At 40.9% G+C, this 17,770-nt stretch overlaps 1 pseudogene; it reads right to left on the bottom strand.

Moving 5' to 3' along the window:
• Positions 1-14,661: 14,661 nt before the first annotated feature.
• LOC109449018 (thymosin beta-10 pseudogene) lies at positions 14,662-14,853 on the bottom strand (annotated as a pseudogene).
• Between the last annotated feature and the right edge of the window lie 2,917 nt (positions 14,854-17,770).

The raw sequence follows: 17,770 nt of genomic DNA, 5'->3' as shown, positions 1-17,770 counted from the left end.
GTGACCTCCAGTACAATATCAGCAGAAGTGGTCAGAGAAGACTTCCTTATCTTTTTCATTACCTTAAAGGCAAACATTCAACATTCACCATTGAGTATGATGTTAGCTGTTGCTTTCTCTTTGGATTTTAAAATCCTTCACACTTTCATTCCTTTGTACCTTTTGAGAGATGCTTTTTGATACAATGAACAAGTGAATAAAAAACTAAGTAATAAGAGATTGGAATGTTTACTAATTGAATCCTGCCTTATGTCCAGATTGGCTAGTTGGCCTGTTTGATAAGCAAAGAGGGAAATGGGGGAGTGAGAGATTGTGTAGTACAAAGATCTCCCTTTCCAGTACTGCTGATCTTTTAAGAGAAAATCTTGAGTAGGTGTAGAAAATGGCATAAGCACTTTGGAAAACTGCTTTCTCATGGAGGTTTCTTATGAAGTTAAACATACACCTGCTCTCTTACCAAAAAAAAATCCTCTCTGTGTGTCTACACAAGAGAAAGAAGGGCATGTGCCAACAAAAGACTTGTACACAAACTTTCATACCAGCCTTACTTATAACGCCAAAAATTAAGGCAACCTAAATGTCTATCAGCAAGAATGGATTTTAAAATTCATAGTATATTCATACAATGGAATACTACTCAGCAATAAAAGAAACAAACCCCTGGAACATGCAGCAATACAGAAAAACCTCAAGACCATTATACTAAGTGAAAGAAGCCAGACTCTAAAGGGTACATACTACTTGGTTCCATGTATATGAAGTTCTGGAACAGGTAAAACTAATCTATATCGGTAAAAATCAGAATAGTTGTTATGTGGGATGAGCAGAGGGGCAGGGATTGACTAGAAAGGGGAAGAAAGGGACTTTCTGGGGAGGTGAAAATGTTCTAAATCATGACGGTTGTGGTGGGTCCCTGGGAGAATCTATTTGTCAAAACTCAAACTGTATAATTAGGATCCATTCACTTCACTGAGTGATAATCCTCAAGAAAAAATAAAATTTATAAAAACAAACCTACAGAGAGAAGGCAGAGCACTAAGGAATAAGTCTTCAACTATGCAATTTCAGACACTTGAACCCCTGGCACAAAGAAGATCTGCTAGGGGCTAAGTGACAGAACCAAGGAACAGCTTTGTGAGTTAGGGTCAGGCCCTGCAATCTCTAGCAACAGACATCTCCCAACCAATAAACACACAAGCTAAGCAAAAACGATGTGTGTGTCAAACAAAGCTTCAGGGTAAGTTCTATATACCCTCTTCCAAATGAATTGTAGGTCCCTAGCCCTCCTAATCAGAAATTAGGGGACACCAGTGTGAACATGAAATCACTTAGGCCACCCAGACTTAAGGCACCCTTCCCCATCCATTTGCAAACACTTGTCCATCCCTTCAACTTCCTAGATTCATTCATATGCCCTATGCACTGTTCTAAATCATTGGGCTGATTGACTAAATGAGTAAATACAGTCCAAGTAACACACTTACAGTGGTGTTGGAGATGTGACAAATGCCCAGGAAATGGCAGATACCACGATGGCTTCCATTTCTGCCTTTTCCTCTAGTTCTCCTTCAGTCCCACTGGACCCTGAGGGGCACTCAAGGAACAGAGTCATGGATATGTTTTCTTGACTTTTCTAGAGTTTCTGGATAAACCATAGGAGCCTCCAGGAGATAAGAGGTCAGAAAGTAGTTTTTCTCTGAGAGAGCCAAAATTCTCACCCAGGTTCACCATACCCTAGAATTTCAGAGAGCTCTTGAACACCTACATTTTATACTTAAGCAAATTGAGGCCCACGGCAGTAAAATGGGTTTCACCAATCTTCGCAATCTGTCAGAACCATGTTAGGACTTTGTACCTTGCTTCATTTGCCCCCTAGCCATCACCTTCAACAGGTGCTCAATAAATATTTCATGCAATGTATACTGGGTAGGGAGAAACTGGTTCCTTTTCGGAATGACAAGTTCAAAAAATATGCTGTAATAAATTTGCCCATCTATACAAATTAAAATGTGTTGAATCATGAGGACTTTCTTTGATTTTTTTAAAACTAGATTTTTTTTTTCCCAAGGCGAGAATATGTTTTGTTTTCCAGGGCAACAAAGGGGACGCTAAGCAACTGAATTGAAATCTTTGCTTTAATTTCTAGTCCAGGAGAGGCAGTGTAACAGAAGGGGAAAATCAGAGACTGGGGGGCTAACTCACCCCAGCTTCTGAGTTAGAACATGTTACCTGAGACTACTCCATATCTTTGGATCATAATTGCCTACATTACAAGGTTATTGTGGGAGCCTGAGACTGTGCCTGGCATAATGCTTGGCACATAGTAGGATCTCAACAAACAGATGTGTCTTTAGTAACAATGGAGCTTCCATTTACTCCAGGTACATGGGACAATTGGCACTGAGCCCCCAGCCCATCGCCCCTACCCTGATCCAAATCAATCCCCGCATCACAGGTTCAGCAGCACAGTAGATCATGAGGGCTATCTTAAACCAAAGTGATGAAGTCACGTTCTGGTCCTACTTTAACTCAGGCCATTAGGAAACTGAAGAAGAATGACACTTCAAGTATCAAGAGCAAGCAAACAAAAGAGGAGATGGCAGCCTGAGCTCCAAAATTCAAACCTAGAGCAAGCAACAATTCCAAAACAGCTTCAAACTGGGGCACAACGAAACATTATGTAACCAGAAGACTCCTTTATTTACTCCATTGGCAAACATTTCCTGCTTGGTTTTGTATAAACTTGGTGCAGAATTTCCTAGCCGTCGTATCTTCTGTGGGGCCAGCTATCATTACCCTGTTTGGTTCAGAAGGTTGGCCTCATTGTTTTAGCAGTTTGTTTCTCCCCCTCACACCAGACACTTGGGTGAATTGGCTCCACTTAGGGATGGGAGTTTGGGTTAAAGTCTCCTGGATTAACAACACAACCAGGTCACATTGCCCCAGGCAGCATCAGCAACATGGAAGGAACCCTTCTGCCTGAGAACTTGGAGCTCAAGTAGTTCCTTAGCTTTTCTGAGAGGTGGAAAGAATGCAAAGATACAGAAGGGCTTAATCCAGGTGGGATTCTGCCTTAGTAAGATCATGTGTACATGAGAGAACTTGGTATGTTCCAGGAGCTTTTCTAAGAACTTAACAGATATTACATCATTCCATGCACACACACACAATCTTAGAACAGACACTATTTTATTCTCATTTTATAGATGAGGAGACTGAGGCACAGAGGATCAAGAAGTCAATGTTAATCAATGGCAGAGCCCATATTCAAATCCAGACGGTGAGTTCTACACCCTGGTCTCATCCACCATGCCACACTACTGAAATATAGTTCTTAGGAAAAATAAAGTAGAACAGATTTGAATTGTGTCTTCCATGCCACCCCAGCCCCTTGCCTCACCAACATGCCCTTTGCACATAACAGTGAATATGTATTGACAACCATCATGCCCTGGGCTCTATCGCAGGGAATTCAGAGCTAAATAGGACATGGATCCTGTTCTCTAGATCTGCACTGCCCAAAATATTTGCCATTAGACACATATAATTCATTAAAATGAAATAAAATTTTAAATTTATTTCCTCAGCAGCACTAGCCGCATTTCAAGTTCTCAATAGCCATATGTGGCTAGTGGTTAGTGTACTGGACAGTGGAGGTATAGAATATTTGTATCATTGCAGAAAGTTCTATTAGAGAGAATGTTCTAGACTTTGCTACTCACTGAGGGTTCCCTGGACCAGCAGCATCACAACACCTAAGTGCTTGCTAGAAATGCAGTCTCAGGCCCTGTCTCAGACTTAGTGGATTAGAATCTTCATTTTATTAACAAGATTCCCTGGAGATTCATGTGTACCTCAAAATTTAAGAAGCACTTGAGCGTAGAAACTTTTTTCTGCCCTTAACTTCTATTTTACCAATAATCCCCCAACCCATCTTACTGCACACACACACACACACACACACACACACACACACACACACACATACATGTGCCTCATTATTCCCATTTCTTGCTAAAGTATTCATTGATAACTAAGATGGCTACAATCAAATAGAATGATTCCCCCCGGCTCATTTGCTTCATAATAAGTCACTTAAAGAACCAACGCTGTTTAAATTAAAGAACTAAACGATAATGTTGGAGTAATAGGCAGTGGGAGTCTGCCTGACATTTCCTCAAACTCCTAAGTAGTAGGAGAGTCTGGACAAAAAAATCTTAAGGAGGATGGAGCAGTGGAGAGAACCAGAGCCTGATAATCAGAACCATGTGCCAGCCTTGGATGATTTCTAAGTGACTCGATAGCCTGAGGCAAATTATTACAACCATCTAGAGTATAGGTTTCTCACCTGTAAAATGAAGAAGATTGTGATGGCCCCTTCCAGATCTAAAACTCTGTGTTTCTATGGAGCTGGTGGTGAAAGGAAGTAAAAAGAGGATGAACTTAGGCTTTGGAGTGGGGTGTCAGCCTTGGATAACGATGAGGGAGGAATTATTTCACTCATGTATAAAGGAATCTCATTACAAAGATTCTTCCTTCATAAGCAGAATTCAGCATGGAATAGTCATCATGAACCTGTATCCAATAGGGTCAACTGAGGCTTATTAGAAAGTGTCTCTCAGTACAAAAGTGAATTCGTTAATGACTTCCACCCATTTCTACATCCACACCCATTATCATGTGACTTTAGAGCTCCTCCCATCAAAAGGTGTGGCCTTTTCCTCCCACCTCATTTTGATCTACCATGTACGTTTGTAGTGCCCTTCTCCTCTGACTCTGGGAATAGCCACATGACTTGTTTTAGCCAATAGAAAGAAGTGAAATGATGGTGTACCTATTCAAAGCCTAGGCTTTAAGATGCCTTGAGTATCTCTACTTGCTCTTGAACCTCTATCATCACCATGACAGCAAGCCTGAGCTACCCTGCTGGAGGGTGAGAGAGAGAGAGAGAGAGAGAGAGAGAGAGAGAGAGAGAGAGAGAGAGAGAGAGAGAGATGGAGCAGAGCTGTTTGCAGTTGACCTAGTAAAGGTTATTCTAGATCAGTCAACAGACAAGCAACATCCAGGCATGTGAGTGATTCTAGCCAAGATCAGCAGAAATGGCTGGCTTACCCACAGCTGACACTTGATGTATGATCTGTAAATGTTTAATTTTGTATGCCACTAAGGTCTTGTGTTGTTGCCACACTGTATCATTGTGGTAATAGATAATAGACACACTCCCTTAGTATGTCTTCCTAAACACACAATAAAGATTTGTGAATGAAATCATCGTCATAGCAGGAAAGCTCTTTTTATACATTTCTAAGTTAATGTTCCCAACTACACTATGAATTAACCTCTTAAAAATGAGGAAATTGAGGAGATCCAAGATGGTGGAGTAGATAAACACTGTGCCTGCTTCCTTCCATGAATAAATTAAAATTACAACTAAAATTATAGAACAGTTAACCTGGAAAACCATCTGAAGTCTGACTGAACAGAAGTTTTATAACTAAGGATAAGAAGAAGAAGCCACATTGAGACTGTTCGGAGGGGCAGAGACGCAGAACTGATTGGCCCTAAAACTCCATGTGGTGGTTGAGAACCTGGAGGGATATCTCAGCCAAAAGGGTTCCCTTCATCCCAGAAAAGTGAGGGACCACAGCTCCACACTGGCCTCCACAGCCCAGGATACTGGTGCCAGGAAAAGCATCCCCACAACATCTGGCTGCGGAAAACAGTGCGGATTCTGACCATCCGGGCGGGATGAAAGGCGGCAGGAAACCCAGGCGATCTCTTAAAGGGCCTACACACAGACTCACTTGCTTGCCAGCACTCACCTTGGGCTCCACCAGAGGGGCAGTAACTCGGGGGGTGTCGGAGACATACAGGGGAAAGACTGAACTATGTGGCTTCTGGACAATGGCTGGAGGACAGTCAGCATTTTCCCTCCTCCCATGTAACTGGCTGGTGCCATCTTTCCTGTGTTGAGCCCACCCCTTATTCTTACAGCCAAATCTGAATCTGATTGATCTGGTGAGCTCTGTAGCTCCACCCTGCTAACTAACTGGGACCTCATCTTACCAACTCCTCCAACGATGGAGGCAGTTTCTCCAAGAACATCCAGCCCCACCTACATTGCACTCTTTCTTGGAAAACTATCAGACCTGGGGTCCAACAGACATCAGGTGGGTGGTGACAGGCCTTGGTGTGATCTGAGACTTTTGCTAAGTAGCTTCAGGCTCAGAAATGGCACCAAACCAGAATTTACATCAACCTGGTGACTGCAACTTTTGCCACTCTAGTGATTCCCTGGGACTCTGCCGCACCCAACTTGTATACCACGTAAGGCTTTATTAGTTAGTGGTTGAACCCTAAGAGAGCTGGAAGGTGGCAACAGACCTCAGAGTGTCCTGGCATTTTGTGGAGCTACCCCAGGCAAGGTAATGGTGGCAGATGTCCTCGTTCACAGCATGGCCTCTCCCACAATCCTGCAGGGTTAGCTCAGGCAGTGAACAACTGCAGATCACTTTGTAGTTCTTACCAAGTAGTACCGGGCTGGTCACAGGCAGTGGGTGACCTGGACCTGCACAGGAGCCCATCGCAAAAGGTCCCAGAGCCAAAATACCTGGAGGTTGGCATCAGACAACAGCGGAGAACCCCCCAATGAGCCCCACAAGGGCATACCCAAAGAGCAGTCTCAACAGGCACCAGAGCCCATGGGGGCAAATCCCGCTCAGTGGGGTAAGCCCCCCACAAAGCAGCCGATAAGCTATGATGTGGCAGAACCCCACAGCCAATCAGCCTGAGGGTCAATCCCACCCGCTGATGTTCCAATAGCAACCAACACTCAACTATAACAAGAGGGCACACACAACCCACACAAGGGACACTCCTGGAACACCTGGTGCAGGTGACTAGGGAGACTGCCACTGGGCCCCACAAAGCACCTATTATGTAAGGCCATCTGGCCAAGACTGGGAGACATAGCAGATCTACCTAATACATAGAAACAAACAGAGAGACAGCCAAAATGAGGAAACAAAGAAATACATCCCAAATTAAAGAACAGGATAAAACTCCAGAAACAGAATTAAACAAAATGAAGGCAAACAACCTACCAGATACAAAGTTCAAAGCAATGGCTATAAGGATGCTCAAAGAACTTAGTGGGAACTTCAACAAAGAGATAGCAAGCATAAAAAAGGACATAGAAACCATAAAAAAAGAATCAGTCATAAGTGAATAATACAATAACGAAATGAAGAATGCACTAGAAGGATTCACTAGCAGACTATATGAAGCAGAGGATTGAATCAACTATTTGGAAGACAAGGTAGCAGAAAACACCCAATATGAACAGCAAAAAGAAAAAAATAATCCAAAAATAGGAGGATAGTTTAAGGAGTCTCTGGGACAACATCAAACATAATAGCATTTGCATCATAGGAGTACCAGAAGGAAAAGAGAGAAAGCAAGGAATTGAGAACCTATTTGATAAAATAATGACTGAAAACTTCTCTAACCTAGTGAAGGCAATAGTCCAGGAAGTGCAAAGAGTCCTAAACAAGATACCCCAAACAGGCCCACACCAAAACACATTATAATCAGAATGGCAAATGTTAAAGACAAAGAGAGAATCCTAAAAGCAGCAAAAGATAGGCAACTAGTAACATATAAGGGAGCTCCCATAAGATTGTAAGATGATCTCTGAACAGAAATTTTGCAGGCCAGAAAGAATTGGCAAAATATTCAACGTGATGAAAAGTAAGGACCTAAAACCAAGATTACTGTACCCAGCACAGCTATCACTTAAAATCAAAGGGCAGATAAAGAGCTTCTCAGATTAAAAACAAAAAGCTAAAGGTGTTCATCATCACCAAACCAGTATTACAAAGAATGATAGAGGGACTTCTTTAAGATGGAAGAAAAAAGGGTCAAAATTATGAATAATAAAATGACAATAGCTACATATCTATCAACAATTTCTTTCAATGTAAATTGATTAAATAATCATGGAGGGCTGAATGGATAAGAAAACAAGACCCTACCAGAGGGTAAGGGGGGTGGGGGGTGGGGGGTGGGAGATGAGGGTAAGGAGGATCAAATATATGGTGATGGAAGGAGAACTGACTCTGGGTGGTGAACACACAATGGGATTCATAGATGATGTAATACAGAATTGTACACCTGAAATCTATGTAATTTTACTAACGATTGTCACCCCAATAAATTTAAAAAATAAATTTAAAAAAATAAAAACTATATAACTCAAAAAAAAAAAAAAGAAAAAGAAAAAGGAAACAAGACCCTTGCGTATGCTGCCTATAAGAGACTCACTTCATATTGAAAGACACATAGAGACTGAAAGTAAAGGGATGGAAAAAAATGTTTTATAAAAATGGGTAAGCCAAAAAGCTGGATTATTCATACTTATACCAGACAAAATAGACTTCAAAATAAATAAAAGACAAAGAAAGATTCAGGAATCCTATATCTGGATATTTATCTGAAGAAACTTAAAATGCTACTTCGAGGGGACATGTGCATCCATGTGTTCATTGCAGTATTGTTTACAATGGTCAAGGTGTGGAGGCAGCCTGGGTGTCCATCAAGGGATGAATGGATAAAGAGTAAGTGATACATAAAAACAATGGACTATTGCTCAGCCATGGAAAGGAATGGGTTCATGCCATCAGCAGCGGCATGGATGGACCTAAAGGATATTGTGCTGAGTTGGAGTGTAAGATAGAGAAAGAGAGATGCAATGAGATTTCACTTATATGTGGAATCTAAAGAACAAAATAAACAAACAAAACAGAAACAAACTCATAAATACAGAGAACATTTCAATGGTTGCCAGAGGAGAGTGGGGTTGGGGATGAGTGAAAAAGGGCAAGGGACTAAGAAGTACAAATTTGTTGTTACAAAGTAGTCATGAGGATGTAGGGTATTTCATAAGGAATATCCTCAGTAATATTGTAATAACTATGTATGGTGTCAGATGGATACTGGATTTGTTGTGGTGATAGATGGGAAGGGGTTGGAGGGTGAGGTGTAAGAGATGAAGAGATTAAGAAGTACAATTGGTAGTTACAAAATAGTCATGGGGTTGTAAAATAAAGCACAGGAAATATAGTTCCTAATATGGTAATAACTATGTATAGGGCCAGGTGGATACTAAACTAGTCAGGGAGATCATTTCTTAAATTATACAAATGACTAACCACTATGCTGTACACCTGGAATTAATATAAAATAATATTGAATGTCAACTGTAATTGGAAAATTAAAAAGGGAGAAAAGATGAAGGGGAATAAGTGGTTCAAATCTCCAGGTATAAAACAAATGAGTCATGGGGATGTAATGTACAGCATAGGGAATATAGTCAATAATATTGATATGTGGTACTGTGTCAGATGGTTGCTGGACTTATCATGGTGATCACTTCCTTAGGTATATGGTGTATACCCGAAACTAATATAACATTGTATTTTAGCTATATTTTAATAAATTTTTTTTTAATGAGGAAATTTAGAGTCACAGGTTAAGTCACTTGTCTGTAATCACATGACTTATAAGTGTTTGAACTAGGATTTGAACCAGGTTGTCTGACTCCAACTCTGACCCCAATTTTTAAAGTCCAGTAATATCTAAACACTATATGGTGACATAGAAAACCACTGGCCTGAGAGTCTGGCTTCTACCCCATTTCTTGTTACTAAAGAGTTGGGTGAACAAGAACAAGTCATAACTCTCTATATCTGTTTCCTCAACTGTAGCAGGAAGAAGATGAACACTTTGACTTGTGTTTTTCTTCTATTTCAACAGTCCATTATTCTATAAATGTTTAGACTCCTGCCTGGAAGTATAAAGGTACATTTTAGAGATTTTATGGTAAGGTTCCTAATAGAATTTGGACACAGATCTAAGTCTAACGGATATTGGGGTTCTGCTAAAATCTCCTCCATACCCTGCTTGAAGTTAGATGACCTGAATTGGAAACTCAAGAGTAAACACAGGAGCAGAGTGTTCTCAAGGGCTCAAAGCCAAAGGAGCCTGATGGGTCTTGCTACCACCATGGCCCTTAGAATAGAAAAGAGGTCTCTTAGAGTTTATGACAAGCAAAGGGGAAAAACAGTCCATTTGGGGTTGGGCAAGAAGCAGTGTGGAACTGAGATAGCAAAACTATACATAAACATAAGTATCAATGATGGAGATGCAGCACACAGATCCCTCTTCAGGAAGGGCTTGTTGTCCAGCTGCAAGGTATGCATTCTGCACATAGCCTCCCTCTGCCAGCTCCTTTGGGGTGTGCCACAGCCACAGAATCCCCAAGCCCCTTTCTTGGGGTACCCCACATCCAGTGAGTGATATAGGACAATATTGAAAGGATTGGTTATCTTTACCCAACTCAGGAGAGCTCTGGAAGGCTATTCTACATCCAGAGTTCATGCTTGGTTAGCTGAGGCTTCATCAGACCTGTAGCACAAGCCAAATTCTTTTTCTCAGTCTTTAGTAAACATCTTACATTTCAAACTCTGTCTTAGTGTCCACTTCCAAGACCCCAAGACAAATTCAGTGCTAGAGTCAGTGGTTACAGTAGGTACTGAGATCCAATCCATTTACCTGATGAGGGTCCCATTTTATTTTTTAAATGATGAAACAAAAGAAAAACTATAAAAAGAGAGGAAAGAAGGAAGGAAGATGGAGGGAGGGAGGGAGCGAGGGAAGGAGGGAGGGAAGGAAAAATCAAAGAAGGAAGGTGGGGGAAGGGAAAAATTAATAGAAGTTATGCACTTCCAAAAATTCAGAACTCACTATCATAAATACTGAACAAATGTAATTTGTGACACTTTTGGGTGATTACAGAAGTAGCAGTGAGGGGTCAACTGAGCACCAGCCTGGATGAGGAAGAGAGAAATAGTAACTTCTTCCCTCTGTTCCTACATTGCTGACAGTCCTTCAGGTACTACAAGAAGAATGGAAGTAGGACAATAAAGGAAATACTCAGGGCAAGTTGGAACATGAATCTCAGTAATGTCTGACTGAGTTCCCAGAAGTTCCTTTGTTTTTTGGCTTTGTTTTTTGTTTTGTTTTGTTTTGTTTTGTTTTTTGCTCTATTCAGTTTATGGCAGCATTCTTATGCAGTCATTCTTATAAGAAATAAGAAGGACTACATATTGATCTTTTACTATGTGATCTTTTACTATGCTAAGAGCTATACATGTATTCTATCGATTATCACTCACAACAACCCTAGGACAGTGAGGTAGATATTATTGTTCAATAACTACTCATTCTCCCTTCCTCTTTCCGGGGGGAAAATTATAATTACCCACCCCCTCAATGTTGAATTTGGCCATATGACTTGTTTGACCAATGAAATGTAAATGTATGAAAGCATAGGCTCTGACTGGAATTATTTAATGGTTTGGTTCATTCTCATGTACTCCAGACACGCCTCACAGAGAATCGCTTCGTTTTGCCTGGTACCTGTAGAATAGATCTAAATCCAAATTTCAGCCTAGAATAGAGCTGCCTCAGTTGACCTACAGACCCTTGAGGGAGAAAAAAAATATTTATGGTTATAAGCCACTGAGATATGGGGGAATGGAGGAGCTGTTTGTTACACAGCATTATTGTAGTAAAAGCTGACTAATAGAGACATGTTCTGTAAATGTTCCTATTTTCAGATGAGGAGATTCAGGTGCAGGGAAGTTAAATGACTTCACCAAAATCACACAGCTTAATTAGTCAAGCTGAAATTTAAACCAAGCAATAAAAGTCTAAACAAGTGTCCTTAATCCCTGCTTTATACTGCATATCCAGTGTTTGAGGTAAACATTGTGATTCCATTCTGTGTGAAATATTAAGAGATCTTTGAATTCCATCTCAAACCAAGATTCAGTTATTTTATATTCTAGGTCTTCTTAAACATTCTTAAATAGTAATGTCTATGAATGGGCCAACAATTAACATATGATTAATTATTGTGAATATTGTAACCAAAGAAATGACACTAAAACGTCCAATCACTAGTTCAGGAAACATGCACATTATTTTCATAAAAGAGTAAGTTATTACTGAAAAAGACCTAATTTTCTTATCAATGAAAAACTCAGGGCAACTCAGACTGCAAGAGAAATGAGGAACAGGTTGGAACAGGCACATCTCTAAGCCTGTGTGCTCTGAGACTTCAGCCTTTAAGAGAAAGATACATAAATGAGGTACTATAACTTGCACTTAAACTTTTAAATTAATTAATTACATGCTTCCTTTTTAATTGTCAAAAGTGGTGATCACAAAAATCTCCCCCCTTGTTATTTCACACTTTTCAAGCTTTTCCTATGCGATACTGAAATGTATACAATTGAGTAAAATGATTTATGTGAACTCCCCCCCCGCCCCAGCTTTGTTTTTCACTTACTGAATAGACTACAAGAAATTTTTGAAACTTCCTGGGGAATTTCAAGACCCCACCAGAACTTACATGCACACCCTTCCTCAGGACAACTCCATCCATCATTCCCTGCTGCTGTGGCTGCTTTCACAGCCCTTAGAGAAGATAAACTTGTGACCCAAGCTGGGAAGTTGGGACTGACTCATGCTGAGAAGTTGAGCAGTATAAAGGGCATCTGGTACTTTAATTTATTCCTTCAGACTTCCCACTGCCCTTACCAGAAGCTTATTGCCACAGTTCTCCAGGTTCTTTCAACTCAAACCACTTATACACCTCGCTAGAGATGCATAACTATAAAAGCTCCAAACCATTAGTTTAGATTCCTTCCAGATCCCTTCAGAAGGTCTGTCCTAAAGACAGTGATATGCAGTGAATAACCTCAAAGGGAACATGCCACAGAATATTTACTGAAAAGATGGCCTAGAATGGAAGAGATATAGCGAAGAAAGGCATTTTAAGATTCTGCCTCTAATTGCCTGAAATGCATGTTAGCTCTTTTAGCCTGTGAACACCATGAACAAAATAGTGATACTAATTCTCCACACTGGGTGAACAAATTGTTCTTTGGTGCCTCTTCAGAGGGTCTCCCGTCAGTGGCTTTCAAAAGGCAGGTGAAAATGAAAGAATGTACATTACAGCTGCAAAGTAAAATGAAATCTCTGCCAGTTTCATATACTCAATATGAGGTCTGCTGTAAGCCTGGTGCGCCTGATGCATGATGGGAAATGCACAATAATGATGAAGCCTTCGTCCCTTCCTTCAAGATGCTCACAAAGCCCATATTCACTCAGCAAATAATTATGAGCAACATGCTCAAGGTGTATTCCAGTCCCTGAGAAAGAACATGATGGAAAATCAATTATCCTAATCTCAAGGATTTTACAGTCTACAAAGGAGAGAAAACTGACATTAAATAATTCTAATGCTAAAAAGAAAGTGATACATACCTAAGAGAGACCCAGATAATGGACAATGAAGGGATAAGTAGAAAGAAAATTACTTAGCAATAAGGGGGGATGGACTGAGGCGGGAACTCTCCACTGGGGAAGCTTTTGAAGCGGGTCTTAAAAGACAGGGTGTGGATGCATGCACAAGAAGGGAACGCATTCTAAACAGAAGAGAATTCCATTCAAATGAGCAAAAGACACAAAGCGGGGAAGCAGAGGGAATGTATGGAGACAACAGTTCCCCTTGACTCAACTGTAGGGGACATACCTGGCTCTAATGGGAAATAAGATAGGAAAAGTAAGTTGGGGGGAAATTTCAGAGGGCCATCACTATGAGACTCAGGAAGTTGGCATTTATTCAAAATCTCCTCTGCTGAGTTCTGGGTGTTGTGAAGACAGAATGGGCAATGATCCAGGATACTCTCCTGGTGTGACCACAACAGCCTGCTTTTATCTAGTTGACATACTGGAGTTTCTGGACAAGATTTCATTCAGGAGACCACATATGAAATCACTGCTGTCAGCAAGTTGAAGCTGTGCAAGGTTTTTAAGAGGGTCAGATGAGTCAGAAGATCAAATACCAAAAGATGAATCTGGTAGTAGCAGTATGTGTGATGGATTAGAGGGAAGAGTGTAAACTTGAGAGGATGAATTAAGAGGTGATTGCAACATCCCAGGTAGAGGTACTGGGAGCCTGAACTCAAGCACAATAGGGTAGGGGATGAGGCACTTGCAAGTAGTAAAAAGAGGTCAACCTTCTGGGCCTTGGAAGCTAGTGGGATACAGAGGAGAGTCAAGGGTTTAGAGCCTGGAAAATAGGGTACTGTCGCTTGAAATAGAGGACATGGGACACAAGACAAGTTTGGAAAGTGAGAAGCCAAGTTCATTTGGGGAAATATTAAATTTGAGGTTCTGGGAAGATTTCTAGAGGGCAGACAGCTTGGTGGGAATGTCTTGTAGGTAGTCGGGGAAAAAAAACCAATCTCACTGGATACACATAAGAGATGACTACATTATATAGTTAATTGTATACAGGAAGGTTTTTTGTTTGTTTGATTATTTTGTTTGTTTGTTTGTTTTGCCACGAGGTGTGTTTTATTTTCATTAATCATACAAATCATTTTCTACAATATCCCAGGGCAAACTGGAGAATTTAGCAGTCTGATTGGGGGGGTTCCCCTCAGAAACCCACAGGTGGAGGGCATGGGCATGGAGTGCCCGGGTTCACAGTACAGCTTGTCGCTCATGTCCATCTCGCAGGCAGCTCCTTCTCCATATCACGACTGGAGTCTCTAAGATGACAGGGGTGGGGAGTCCTCCAGGTTCTTAAGAAATTTCACTCCACTTCTCCTGCTCAATGGTCTCTTTGTTCAGCCGGGTGTTCTTCTCCTATGTCCCCATCTTCTACAGTTTGGCCTTATTGAAACTGATGATTTCCCCCATGTTGGGCTTGTCTGCCATTTTCTTCAAACAGTCCCCCGTCTTCGCTCCGAGCCGAGATTCCTGGTTACTGCTCACGTCGCTGCAGCAAGAGACCAGGAAGGTGTTTTTGAATAAAGTGCAAAAGCTCATTACATGCTAGACTTCATTTAAGTGTTTGCCTTCCTGATTTATCTTCCTGACCCCCAAACATGTCAGGTGCACAGGATTTGGTCCTGGGCCCCCTGTTCCTCTTGCTCCTTATTCTTCTACTCAGACATCTTATTTACTACCAACTTCAAAAATCCATAGTCCATGATTTTATCTCCAGCCCCACAGCTCCAACTGCCAACAGAGATGGCCGCCTGACTTAGGCATTCCAACCCAGTCAACACAAAGATGAACTCATCTTCTCCTCTCCTCTTTAACTGGTGCTTCCTCCAGATGTCCCTATTTCTTTGAACTAGAACTTCAAGCTGTGGTGTTTGAGACTATTCCTAATTCGTGACATAGTCATCCCACAATAGCAGTTTCCAGCATGTTGTTCCCCTACTCCAAAGCCTCTGGGAGCTCTGAATGTGCACAGAATAAAAGCCAAGTTTCTCAATCCAGGTTTCAAGGCCATCCATGGGTCCACCCCAAATTGCCTTTCCAATCGCAGTTGTCACTGTCTCTCTGATCAAGCCTGTTACAAGAAGACCATCGCTCTCAAGCATGCCGACCTTGATTCCTTCCTGCCTTTTCAAGCATAGTGGCAGCGACCTTCTTTCTGCCAGCGACCATCCCTCCCCAGCCCTTCGAGTCTTGACAAAAGTCCCATCTCCTCATGAACCCCTTCCTTGTCCATTCCAGGCCAGAGGTGGTGCTTCCTCTACACTCACTAAACAAACCAGGTAGTGCTTACATATTTATTTCCTCATGTGTGATATGGGGTCATAAGAGTATCTATATTATACGATTCTTTTAAAAATTAAATACGCCCAATAAATAATTATTATCAATATTATTATATGCTATTCACTGGGCTAGGCATTGAAGCATATAAGTAGGGATAAGATACTCATATAGTCCCTGACCTCAAGATGCTCAAAATAGGAAAAAAATGGATTGGGGAGGGGGACGCAAGTAATAGGATAGTTTTTCACTATTTTGTCTAGTTATCCTTTCTAGGGTGTTTAAGTTATGATTCTTCTACATGTTTGTAAGCCTTGGGCAAAGTAAGTTTAATATTTTCTTAAATAACTCTTTGGAAAGCATAATTCACTTTTATTTTTTGTGCTTTTTACTTCTCCCAGGAAACGGTGTACTAAATAATCATATTTTCAAAGGATAAACATTTTAATTCCAAGGGTCAGAGAGTTTTACTCATCTGACTACACTTCAAAATAATGTAATTATTAATAGCCCAATATTTAACATCTACTACTGATAGGTCCTCATTCTTACATACCTGTACATCACACACACACACACACACACACACACACACACACACACACACACTTATCCCCAACTGTCCAGTGCATATATACTCAGACTTGAAAACAGCACTGAATCAAGAGCCAAAGAAAAAGAAATTTCAACCTCAGCTCACCTCTAGAATGGGCATAAGTATATGAATTATCCTTGTCAAGCTTCAGTCTCCTCTTCTATAAAATGTGTACACTAGATTGTGGCTACCAGTCCTGGTTGATCATAAGACTCCCATTTAGAGAGATATGTTATAATTTGTATTCCTGGATTCTAATCTGGACCTGCTGAATCACAACTTCCAGGAGAGGAGCCTAGAAATCAGTACCTTTCAAAAAGCACTCTGCGTGATTATGGTAATCAGCCAAGCTTGGGAATCTCTTTTTCAGTTCTGATTCTCCTCACATTAGACATACTCCTCTCCAAGGAGCCTCTGACGGCTTGGAGTCTGGGAGGTGAGGCAGAAAGAGCATTACTTCTAAGACAGAGGCTATAATGGATGGAGTCTCCTCCCTCCCTGCTTTGTGCTCAGAAACATACTTTCTTTTCACTTCCCAACTGTGGTTTCTGATCAACATAAACGGTTCAACCATTTATAATTCTTTCACAAGACAGCTAAGAGCAAAGAAAACACTTTGATTATTTTGATACCTCTTAAGGACTTAAAGCCAACTTTGAACATGTGACACAAAATCTCTCTCATCAGATAATAATGTTGCAGTTGCTGAATTCGATTTGAATCAGATGCATATCTCCAATTGTTTCACTTACTCAACTGTGTTATTTTAAAATCTTATTGAGTCCTCCCTGTTTACATAAAGATACATTTAAGGAATTATCCTCAGCCTTACTGGCTTTGATCGAACCTCTTCTATAAAATGCCACTTTGCTGGGGCTTTCACTCAATCAGCTTAAGACAAAATTTCTTCCCAGTCTCCCAGGGGAGCTAAAGGGCTGTGCTTTGCAAACTCTAGCTTACAAATTTTTCTAGAAGAGCAAAACCACCTACAAGAGCTTCGTGGGCAGAAAACTTTCCAAACGCTGAACTAATTCCCAGGAAACGTGGATACAAGCCGTGTGCTTCTCCCCTGTATCATATGATAGAGTACCTATATACAAACAAACAACATCACCCAAATTCTCTAAGAAATTGCTTTTAAGAGAAATATTGTGCTTCTTTCTCCCAGGTTGTGGTACAAGAAACCTGATCCCAAGGAGCTCCATTGTCTGGTTAAGGGGTCTCAACCTGGGGAATCTGACTGCCTGGGTCCATCTTCTGCTAGCTGCGTGAATTTAGGCAAAGTACTCGTGCTTTTTGTATCTCATTTTCTGCATCTGAAAAAAGTAATAATAGTGCCTGCCCTAGAGGTTGCTGTGAAGTTTAAATTAGATAGTATATAAAAGGCTGAAAATAAATCCTGATGCATGGTAAATATCCTATAAGTGCGAGCTATTATTTCTTGTAGGGCTCTAGCATTTGAGGCAAAAT

This window comes from Rhinolophus sinicus, chromosome 13 (genome assembly GCF_057876585.1).
Source record: "Rhinolophus sinicus isolate RSI-liver-muscle chromosome 13, RSI-T2T, whole genome shotgun sequence".
NCBI classification, from domain to species: Eukaryota; Metazoa; Chordata; class Mammalia; order Chiroptera; family Rhinolophidae; genus Rhinolophus; species Rhinolophus sinicus.
Note: the sequence above shows the minus strand (reverse complement) of the source record. Positions and strands in the feature narration are given on the sequence as shown.